The 11,652-nt window shown below is 39.4% G+C and overlaps 1 long non-coding RNA gene across 1 annotated transcript; it reads left to right on the top strand.

The window, feature by feature from the left end:
* The first annotated feature begins 2,941 nt into the window (after positions 1 to 2,941).
* Positions 2,942 to 11,498, top strand: LOC136301332 (uncharacterized). Its single transcript, XR_010723852.1, has 3 exons — positions 2,942 to 3,025; positions 4,910 to 4,959; positions 11,412 to 11,498. It is a non-coding gene; the product is annotated as an uncharacterized lncRNA (long non-coding RNA).
* The last annotated feature ends 154 nt before the right edge of the window (positions 11,499 to 11,652 follow it).

Here is an 11,652-nt window from a genome sequence, read left to right as displayed (position 1 = left end):
GGTGAATACATGTACACAAACACACAAATTAGAAAGAAAAACTTTTTTTTTTAGCATAGCTACTTCTATAGCTGAACTCAGCACAGTGCCTGAGGAAATCTATAGTCATGGGTTATATTATCTGAAGATACTTTTCCACTGAAGGCTCATTTATTATAAGATCTAATATAAAATAATGAATATTTGCTTTAAGTCAGGTCAGGACCAGAACTTATCTCTCAGGGAATATGTGCAATTTTTTGTGATAACCAGAAAAGACTTTCTTCCCCTGGAGTGAACTCCGCTGGATTTAGCGCTGCATTAGTAGGCTGAGCATCTGAACTGTGCTTATTGGTAATTTAGCTTCTCTTCAGCAGAGCACTAGGGTGTTTCTTTTCTTAAGCATGCACGTTGTTACAGAGATTGATTTCAATGGAACTACTCAGGAAGTCAAGATGAAAATTATTTCTACTTATTTAACAGATCTAATACTTCTGATTTTCGAGGAATATGCTATTCTGAAAATTGGATTTTAAGACCACAATAATAATTTTTGGTTCTAACCATCAATCTCAAAGTATTACATAAATATTAGTACTAATAGAATTAGTATTAGGAAAATTAAGCTGCCCATCAGAATTAATTTGATAGAAAAAATTATGCCATTTACATTTGGATTAAGCTTGTAAATGTATAGAGGGGCTCTTGTACACTTAAGATGCTATATACCTAAAATTACTTTCATTATACTTTTTTCTATACTGTAGCCACAGTATTGAAAAAACTTTCAGGTTTCAGTTCTTGCTCTAGTTTGATAATTCACCATAAATGCTCTAACCCTCTAGGTTGGTTTTCTACAGCTTGAAGAAGAGGAATCTCACACTACAGATTTAATAACGTCTCACTTGGAGAAAGGCTTTTTTTTGGAGGTCTCTTGGTGAGTCCTTTACTGAAGAAAGCTAGTGGGGAAAGACAGGCTTCTGCTTTGTCCTGCATTGCTCCTACTCAGGGCTTGGTCCTGGGGCTGAAATTGTCTAATGCCTTCAGTAATGAGGGGGAAGACTGGACAGACAGACAGCAACCTAAGGAGATGGGTCATGCCAAACTGAGGAGCAGTATACGTCCAGGGCATCCACCTGATCTGATTCATTCAATGACTCCTATTTTTTGCAATGAACTGCAGAAGTGTTGTGCTTTAGGACAAAGCTCAGGTGGTACTAATCTCAGTTTGACAGCAAAGCTCCTAAGACACTGACTTTTATAAGTTACTCCCTCTCTATATCCCATAAAAGGTAGTTAAACAGCTTCATGTCCTTAAGTTGGTCCTTTTTGTTTGATGGATCCTAAAGTCTTCAAAGTATCTTCAATAGAATAGGTCCACCTATTCATCTGCATCTCATTCTACAGCTGGTGATTTTAGCAGCCCAGGGTTTCATTGTCATAGAAGACAAGCTTCTGTCTTCTGCTTGTCAAATGTCATGCTCAAAACAGGCTTTAGTTTTCCAAAGGTGAGCAGATGCTGTTGGAGGTAAGCTATGAGTGTTGCAACAACCAGGTTGCAAGGTTTGAGTTAGGCAAATAACACACTTTTAGATTCAGCACCTCCACCCCACAGAATATGGTGATCATTTATACAAGCTTGGGTCTCACATATGAGACTGACTGAAATATTTCCCATATTTCAAGTTCATAAATTGCTTGAAGAGTATTATATCACCATAATAATCCTAGAACAAAAATTTTTCCAATGAAATTGAGTCACAAAACAAAAATACCCTTATGTGGTTTTGGAAACACAAGGCCTAAAGATCTTGAGCAGGATATATAATTTAATGGGGAGATTAGGCAAAAACAGGTAATAATGGGGATATGACGATGAATACAGAATATTTTCATGAAAAACTGTGAAGACCATATCTCAGCAGAAAATGCCTAAAATCTGTTTTCCACAGATTGAGAAAATTCAGTTTTAGCAGATTTTTGTTTATCTTACAGATACTCAGCTTTAATTATAATGAAGCTGACAACCTTTGCGATGTCCTGATAGTTTCCAAAATGCAAACCTTCAAACAGAGATGCTGAAAGAATAGTAAGTGAGAATGTCTCCTTTTTCTCAGCACTGATTCTAAAGCCCAGGTATCTAATTCTAACATTTAATTTACAATGGTAATTGTCAAATAGTTTTTGCATGTTACTGGTAACAGGCTTGTTCTGCTGTTACATAGAGGTTACAAATGTTTACAAAAACCTTACCCAAATATTTTGAATATTCAAAACCAAATATAAAGAGTGATGAGGGTAAGAGACATAGTTTCTCGTGTTAGAGAACCCGTCAGGTTTTGATGTGTCACAGCAGTACTATGAGGAATATATGGAAGAACTTTAAAATCTCTGTTGACAGGAGGAAAAGTGCCAACAAAACCTCAGCTCTGGGTATGAGGAGAACAGACTTCAGGCTGCTCAGGAAACTAGTAGATAAAGTACCCTGGGGAAATGATTTTGTAGGTGCTGGAGTCCATCAGTGCTGGTCACTTTTTAAACATCCCTTCCTATGCGCACAGGAGTCGCAATTCCCAAATCTCAGAAATCAAGCAGGTGAGTGTCATGGGTTTTGTAAAGAGCATATTATTCTATTCTATCTGGGTGGAGCAGAATTGCTTATCTTTGTCCAAATGGGTCAGTGTCGCTTATCAGATGGTGGAGTGCTACTTATCTCTCTTCATTGTTTCACTATTTCCATGGGAATGTCTTCTGCTAATGGACCATTAAGAGCTCATCAATGACATTACACATTACACTGCACTACTGTAAGCTGCTCCACACAGGGAGGAGGAGCCAAACCATCTTAACCTAGATAAAAAGGAGCCACAATCCCACTAGGTATCCAGTTTTTCCACCGGATCCCTGGAGGAAGACCGGACACATCTCACCATTACTGGACCCTTTTTCTTCAATGGGACCATCTCTACTCCAACAGAACCACATCTGCCACTCCAGGAGGGCTTACTGTGGACTGTTTCCAACACCCTGACCAACAGGGTGTCAGGTTGTATTTCTTACTCTGTCGGGGTTTTCTAAGATTTCTTGTTTGTTTATTTGTTTGCTTGTTCTTCTGTACTACAACATCTGTATTTTTATATCCCTAGTAAAGAACTGCTATACCTATTCCCAAAATCTTTGCCTGACAGCCTTTTAATTGCAAATTTATGATAATTTGGAAAAGGGGGGGAGGGGCTTACATTTTAAGGGGGACTCCAACCCTCCCTGGCAGACACCTGTCTATCTAAGCCAAGACAGTGAGGCAGAAGACTGGCTTGGCTTTTGCCTTTGGAATAAGGCAAAAAAGGAAGGTGTATGCCCAGTGGAAACAAGGCTAGGTGATATGGGAAGAGTACTGAGATGCTACTTGCCACTGGAGGGAGAAAAATTGTGTGGCCGAAGTTCAGCTGGAGGTGCACCTGCCAGAAATTTGGGGGAGTTTCTTCATATACATAATTGGCAAAAGGCAGTGCAGAAATAACATTGGCCTGTAACAAGATTGTTGGGGAAGATGAATCAGGGAAACTTTATAAAAATGATTGTTTAGCAAAAGATTTTGAAAATATGAAACCTATAATCGAAATAGAAATAGAAGCTTACTTTGAGTTGTAGGATACCGAGTCTTAGTTACTATATAACCTGAAAACAATAGCCTAGCCAGCTGAATGAGAATCCCTTTTGATTGAACAATACCTTTCTGCTGGCTAAGGAACCAAAGGTCAATGTAGCAAACCAGAAAAGTCTAAAGAGTAGTTTTTAGAGTTTAAAATACAACATAGTATAGTAATGTAGTAGTTCTTATAGGCTATATGTAGATTCCATAGGATTTTGTGTCTTGTATTGGTTGGTCACTGTAAATTAGAATATTCATCACAAAAGGAGATATAATGCATTATAACAAGGACCTCGCTCTCTTACTTCTACCTCTTTTAGCTCTTACTTCTACTTCTCTATTCCTGGCTCTTACTTCTGCCTCTCTATTCTTGGCTCTTACTTCTACGTCTTTTAGCTCTTGCTCTCTTACCTCTTCCCCCTGTTCTCTGACCCCCGCCACCTTGCTCCCTTGCTCCTTTCTCTCTTAACTCGTACCCCCTTGCTCTTGCTCTCTCTCTCTCTGGGACTTTCCTTCAGCCAAGGCTGGTGTCTGAAGGCAAGGCCCTTTTTACCCACGACCCGTGCAATAAAACCACGTATTCTAGAATATCTCAGGTCAGCAAAATTCCTTCTCCCTGCTGTCCGCAGATGCTCCCACACAAGATGAGGATGGTCACCTCACAAACAGGGACATGGACAAGGCAGGGATGTTAAATGCATTCTTTGCCTGTCTCCAACAGGGATGATGGAGCCAGGGGGTCACAGAACCCCGAGCTTGAGGACTATGACCATGAGATTTATCAACTTGCAGTCAATCCTGAACTTGTGTAGGATTTCTTGCTCCAGCTGGATCTCTACATATCTATGAGGCCTGATGGGATTCATCCTAGAATCCCCAAAGAGCAGGCGGACGTTATTGCAAAGCCTCTTTCCAGGATTTTTAAATGATCTAGGGAATCCTGAGAGGCTCAAGCTGACTGGAAACTAACTGGTGATCACTGTCTCCATTTTCCCAAAGGGTAAAAAGGTTAACCCTAGGAACTGTAGGCCAGTCAGTCTCACCTCAGTGATTGGTAAAATTATGGAAAATATGGTTATTCTGGGAGGTATTGAAAAACAGCTGAGGGACAAATGCTGCCATTGGTCTCAGCCAGCATGGCCTCATGAGGGGAAAGTCCTACTTGTTGAACTTATTTTCCTTTTATGACAAGATAACCCACCTAGCTGAACAAGGGAAGCCAGCTGATCTATCTTTTTTTTTTGATTTCTGTAATGATTTTGATACTGCCTCTTATAGGTTCCTCTGGACAAAATGTTCAGCACTTACCTGGATAAACACACCCTGAGGTGAGTGAGCTGGGTCATGGCTTGGTCAGAAAGGGTTGTAATGAATGGGGTGACATCAGACTGGGGACCTGTAACCAGTGGGGTTCCACAGGGCTCCATCCTTGGCCCAGTGCTTCCTCAACATCTTCATAAACAGCCTGGATGCAGGTTTTGAAGAAATACTAAGTTTGGTGATGATACTAAATTGGGAGGAGCTGTTGATTCCCTTGAGGGCAGAGAGGACCTGCAGAGATACCTCAGAAAATTAGAGAGATGAGCAGTCATGAACTGTGTATGAATTTTAACCAGGGTGAGTGCCAGATTATTCACTTGGGACAGAGCAGCTCTGGTAGTGTGTACAGAGCAGATAATGAGAGGCTGGAGGGCAGCTTTGTGGAAAGGGCCCCCCAAGGAAATGGTCCCAGCACCAAACCTGACAGTTCTAGAAGCATTTGGACAAAACTCTCTGACATGTGCTATGAGTCTTGGTGTGTCTTATGCAGGGCCATTAGTTGGACTTGATGATCCAGATGGGTGCCTTCCAGCTCAGCATATTCTATGGCTCTACGATTTTGAAGAGGATAGCTAGATCACAGAGGTGTCAATTGGTGAATTCCAGCTGAAACTGGATCTAGCAAGAGCCTGAATATATTTGAAACTTTGACATGTAAAGACATGTACCAGATGCCTGCAAAATAATACAGGTGCTCCACTTGTGTGTCCCAAGAGACACTCAAAAGTAATTGATTTATCTTTTACTTCTACTTGTAATAGTAGAAAATAATAGAAAATTGTGCTTAGTATGGTCAGTTTTCAAAATGCTTGCTTGACTAAAATTAAATAGATATCACAGCATCCTCAGAATAATTTACAGAATAACTGTTTATTAGTTAGTAAACTGGAAAGAGGGACTGAAATTACTTTGCCGAAGCCACACATCAAGTCAGGATTAGAACTTGTATTTCCACATTCTCAATTTTGTGCTGTAACTGCCTGATTATACTGCCAGCAGTTTATCACCTCGCCAGTGCTGTACTGCTCCCCTAGGTCTCCTTCTTCCTAATAGTGCTTAACTCTCAGACCCTGTTAAATGCTCATTGGAAATGTGGATCAAGGGGACTGGCCAAAGCTGTTACCCTGACTTTTTTTAGAGTTTTTAAAGCTAACATAATTTTTTTTATTCCGTGGATGCCCAGAGTTACATTATCTGCCCAAATTAACGTAGACCTGATTTCTTCAGAGTTGTTAAGTACCATAATGCTTCATTGAATCAGTGAGTGTATTTATTGTTGGTGAGCATCCCTGAAAACCAAGAAACTTTTATTTAGTTGTCTGAAGGCAGACGCTTAAGTCTAAAACTCAAGACCTGATTTTTAAGTGGTAAGATTCATATCAAGTGAGAAAATACTTTTCTGTACAGTATGTTTCAGAGTAGTGTTGGGAGAATTTCTTTTTTAAAAGAAGAAAAGACAGACTTCCAATATTTAGTGTCACGTTCTTAAATCAGTGAACTAAGAATAAATGTGAAGGACTGTTTCAGATGAATTTAGTTTGTCCCTAAACTTTGTAGGCAATACAGAATGTCTGTTCTTATGAGAACAAGTAGCATGTATGAGATACATTCTTTTAGATGCAATGAGGCCATTTGTTAACACTTCCCCAGAAAAGTTCTGTAATCTTTATCAGTTATGAGGACTGGTTTTCACTGTATAAGGCTGACCCACTCCTATTACAGCAGTCCAGTAAAAAGAAAGAAACCACATGAATGCAATGAAAGTTCAAATTCAGACTTACAGTCTTATAGCCTTATAGACTATGTGCTAAATAAATAATAATAAAAAAAGGTTATTTGGTTTCTGTCCTGTATCTGCTTAGAAAAGTTGAGAGCTAGCAATCCAAAGCTTTAATGCAGAAGCACTTCTAGGGCCCCATTGTAAGTGGGCCCACAGCTCTGACGGACTGGTAAGGAAAGAGTAAGCATTCTTGAAATCGTTAAAGAAAATTCCGTTAAAACTCTCACACACCTTAGGTCTGTGGAATGACAGTATTAAATGTCATCCCTCTGCTTCCTGCCATCAGACGTCCAGTTAAGGACCTGACTTTCACAAAACAACAGGTTAAGTATGTGTGTTTTACTCGTGTTGAAGTTCTTTTCAAGAGGCCGTTATCAGCAAAGGAGTTTTTATGTTTATCTGTCCCAACCACACCAGGCACTATTGCTAAAAAAACCCATGAAATAGTAAAAAATGCGTACAGACATGGTCATGTCCATTAGGAAATTAGTCATGACAAAACAAGGACCACCGGGCAGAAGCAACTACACCACAACTGCTGGTACAAGTGGCACCAATGGAGAGCAGCCATGGGACTCAGACCTGATGAAAACGTCACCAGGGCCCAACCCAGAGCTCAGACAGCTGTAGTGCAAGAGACTGACGGGGTGGGAGGAGGAGAGACTTGTACCCACAAATCCAGTGCCAGGCTTTGCAAGAATCAAAAAGAGTTTATGCCATGTGCTCTTGGTGGTGTATTACTCTCCCCCTGTTTACAGGACCATCTGAAGTGTCTGTGCTGTCAAGTCTTCCTTCCTCTGGGCTGCGTAAGGACAGCTGTGTTTAAGAGAGATTAAAGCAATGGTCAGACCTCTCCACTGTGCCTCAGCTGCAGTGAATTTCCCCACTGGCAGTGCTGGCAGCCTGGTGACATGGCAGCAGCCAGTGCCCCAGGGACTGCTCTGTGTGTGGAAGCAGCAGAAAGCCTGAACAACAGACCTGCTGATTGAGCTGAACCCAGGGGCAGCAGCTGCCAGGCCAGTTTCATCATGTCAGAATGGGATTTTGTCAAAGACAGTGTGAATTTGGGATGAAACCTTTCTCCATTTTGCTGTGATGCCTGACCTAAGCAGAATACATGGGTTTGCTGCATTTACTGGAGCAGGTAACATTCCACTACCCCATCCTTGGCATAGGTGCAAGTAGGGGAGATCTGACCACCACAATCCAGCTTTTCCTGTTCTCCTCTTGCAAGCGGAGCTACAATATAAGCACAGCTATAAGGAGAGCATATTAAGCAGCCATGTAATTACAGTGACTTAGTGGTCCTTTGTAGTGGGCACATAATTAACTGTTGGCACAGAGTAGCACAGCCCCACTGCATACAAAGTGAGGCAGAAGATGGTGACACATGGCAGCAGACTGTGGCTGCACCAAGGACACCTACTGCTGTTTGTTTCTCAAAGCTCCTGCCTTACCAGGATGATGGCTAATGAACCCTTTACGCCCTCCATTATAGAAATGACTTATTTCTCAGCATTACTGAAATAAAGGAAAACCTAATTATCCAACAGTTCCTTCCTCTGCCCTATTTAAATAATCTTGCACATAGGAATTTTACCTGTTTCCCAAACCCTTGTTAATACAGTCTGATTTAAATTGAAAGCAGAAAATTCAGTGATTAGATACACCAGTATTTTAAATGAAATCACATCCCTATCTTTGCATCCCTTTTAGGCTTACTTACCATCAAACCTGAATAAACATGCCTGGATCTTGCAGACAAATGAACATCCAGATAGTGCTTTACATCCAAGATCTCATTCGAAAGGGTCTGATTATTCAATGAGACATTTAAATTAGCTGTCTGACTTGTCATGGCCTATCAAAATGTGTTGGGATAAATTCTGAGCTAACCTAAATCATCACAGATCCATGTTACCTGTGGACCATGGACCAAAGCTCACTTCAACAGCAGCAAATTTGTCTCACTGCTATTTCAGGCCTTATGAAAGAGTTCCTAGCCAAGAATTATTCATAGGAATTGGAAAATAACTTCAAACATAAAATAAATCAGACAGAATAGAAATCTCTCTGCATTCACTCCGTGAACACAACTCAGAATTCATCATTTCTGGGAGAAGTTTGCATTAGGCAGAAGTGTCTGCCAGAGCACTATCTCTGCTGGGTAGCAATACCATTGCCCCAATAACTTCATGGTCAGGGCATTCTTCTAGGTGCTGGGAAATGTAGATTCAATTTCAAGTAGACTGGGGACCACAGTGACACGGTGTCACAGTCTCCCTGTGACACAGCCAACAGTTGGACAGGTTCCCATGTGTTCCCTCAGTAATACAGTGGGTCAGTTTCAGTGTGCTGTGTTAAAATCTGTAGCTGTGTGATGGTTGACTTACAGCAAAAATGGGAACTTATACTCTTCTACTGGGATGCTGGGGCATTTTAAAAAATAAGTCAGAATTGTCCCTTTGTTTGTCAGGATGTTTGGCAACTCTGCTTTTAGCAGCTGCCTCATAGGCTTTGGTCCCAAATGGACTATCCAGAGATGCCCAATTCCTATTAAATCTAGGTCATCCGTTATTGACACTGGCTTGTTTTGTCCAAACTGCCCTTCAAGGCCATTGTAGCACTATTTCCAGATTATCATAATTAAAAAAATCTAAGTCTACTTTTCTTAAAATTGCCATAAATCCTTCAGTTGGTTTAGAATAACTTTACCAAGGGGACAGGACTGAAACAATTTGAATAAGCAGGTTTCTTATTTGCAAACTAACCTCTCTTTCCTCTGACTATCACTTTGCTGGAGTGAATCAATGGCTTTTGACTTCCACCAATACAAATAATCCATTTTTTAGCCAACTATATTTATTATGTCTATTTATACACCAAGCACACATTTATCTGAAGCCAATGGCACTTTATCCTTCATGTGAATTCTAACGTGTGGAGAAAATGAAAGAGATTGATCTTAGTCCTAGAAAATCCAAAATCTGAGAAAAAAAATTCTTTCATGGAGGGCCATCTGATATCTCAAGAAATAAATTCTGTATCTCTTCAATGCTGCTTTTGTGCCTATGTCTATTGTAGAGTCACATGTACAGTGAACTTTCTATTTCTATACATGACTAGGCTTCTTCTTTATTCCTTTTTTTCTGATGTCTAATTGTGAGATGCTAGTTAAAATTCTCTTAAAAATCAGAAAGTCATACCATGTGTGACCTTTCTTTGTTTTCCATAAAAAAGATACCTGCTGTTTGACCTTGTCATCTAGACATTTGTCGCTGTCAGCTTGGGATTCCAGAAAGGTTTGCATTTTCTTTGAAACACTGTCCTTCTCACGTTGGCAGTGAACCAGTTCTTGAGAGGTCAGTGTGGGCTCTTGATACTTGCATTCACAACAGACCAAAATTGTAAGTGTTTTTTGCAAATCAAATACTGCATCAACTACTGCAGCTGTCTCATCATGTTCTGCCTCCTGGGGAGAATATCTACTAATCTTTCAAAAAGTAGAGAGCCAAATCAAGTGAATCAAGAGATCTATCAGCTCAACCAGAGTTGCTATTTGGAATTTTCTGGCCTGCATTATGCAGGAAGACAGACTAGGCTGGTCTAATAGTTTTTTCCACCTTAAAACTGATGTCTCTGTCGTCAGCCATTTCATTTGAATTACCTTAAGTTGCATCAGTTGACATTCTGACCCATTTCTTTCTTTCATCCTTTTTTTTTTTTTTTTTTTTTTTTTTTTTTTTTTTTTTTTTTTTTTTTTTTTTTTTTTCCCCCCGGGGAAGGAACAGTTTCTATGCCTGTAACTCTATTTAGTAACTTTGAATTTTTTCCTTCTTAGAGGAACAAGTAAAGTTCCCCATACTCTGATACACTATGATTAATTATTTTCCAAAGATCAGTATTTTTTCTGAGAGAGGAAAGGAACAGATAAATGGAAAGGTCACAGATTTATCCTGTATCTCCTCTCATGAAGCACACAGTGTGCCTAACACCTTCTGGAAAGTCTCATTGTGTAGTCTGTTGGTATGTTACACACATTTTGTCTCAGCATTTCTTTTGTTCAGATTATGGTAGTATTCTGTTCTCAGTTACAAAATGGTGATCTTGAAACAGTTTATAACGGGATACTTAGATTTATTTTTAACATGCTTAAATATTTCCAATGCACTAAGAATTATAAATCAAGCACTAGCTAGACTAGCACAGTTATTCACAAGGCATTTGAAAACAAATTCTTCATTCTGTACACTTCCAGAAACAAACACATCCACACAAATACATATTTTACATACTGTAAAAATAATGGAATAAAATCAAAGTCATAATTTAAAAGTACAATTTAAAGTGAGAAAAATGTTAATGCTACTGTCTCCTAAACAAATTGCACAAATTTTGTAGTCAAAGTTAAAGTTAAATGTAGAAGAAATTAAAGGTATGGAAATGTACAGTTAAGGCATCCAGACAATCTCAATGTGTGCCTGTGTAATAGGAAATAATATCCATTAAAATCAATTTACTTGGGGTTTTGCCCCAATTTGTATTAATTTGAATTAGCAGACTTACTTTTCCTGTTAGTTTTCGTTTTATGATGTCACTCAAAGGTAGAACTGAGAATATTTTATTATCTTATCTGTGTGGAGTCTGGTTCAACATGTTTATTTTATTATTTTTTTTCAGAGTGGAATAATTCATCAAGCCTAAAGAGCAGACAAGAAGTCACTCAAAGGAAAAAAAGTTATATGGAGCAAAATGCAGAGAATGGGAACGAATACATGATACATGTATACATACATAATGGGAATGAATTCCCTGATCGACTTTCCCTTGTTTTCTTTTCCCATGATAACAAAATCGAACAGCTTTATGGACTATGGCCATATATAATCTAAATATCTAAAGGTATTCAAGCTGGGGTTAA

This window comes from Chamaea fasciata, unplaced genomic scaffold (assembly GCF_029207755.1).
Source record: "Chamaea fasciata isolate MVZ Bird 193981 ecotype frontalis unplaced genomic scaffold, bChaFas1.0.hap1 SCAF_1, whole genome shotgun sequence".
Lineage (NCBI taxonomy): Eukaryota > Metazoa > Chordata > Aves > Passeriformes > Sylviidae > Chamaea > Chamaea fasciata.
The sequence above is the reverse complement of the archived record's forward strand: the minus strand, read 5'-3'. Positions and strand labels throughout refer to the sequence as shown.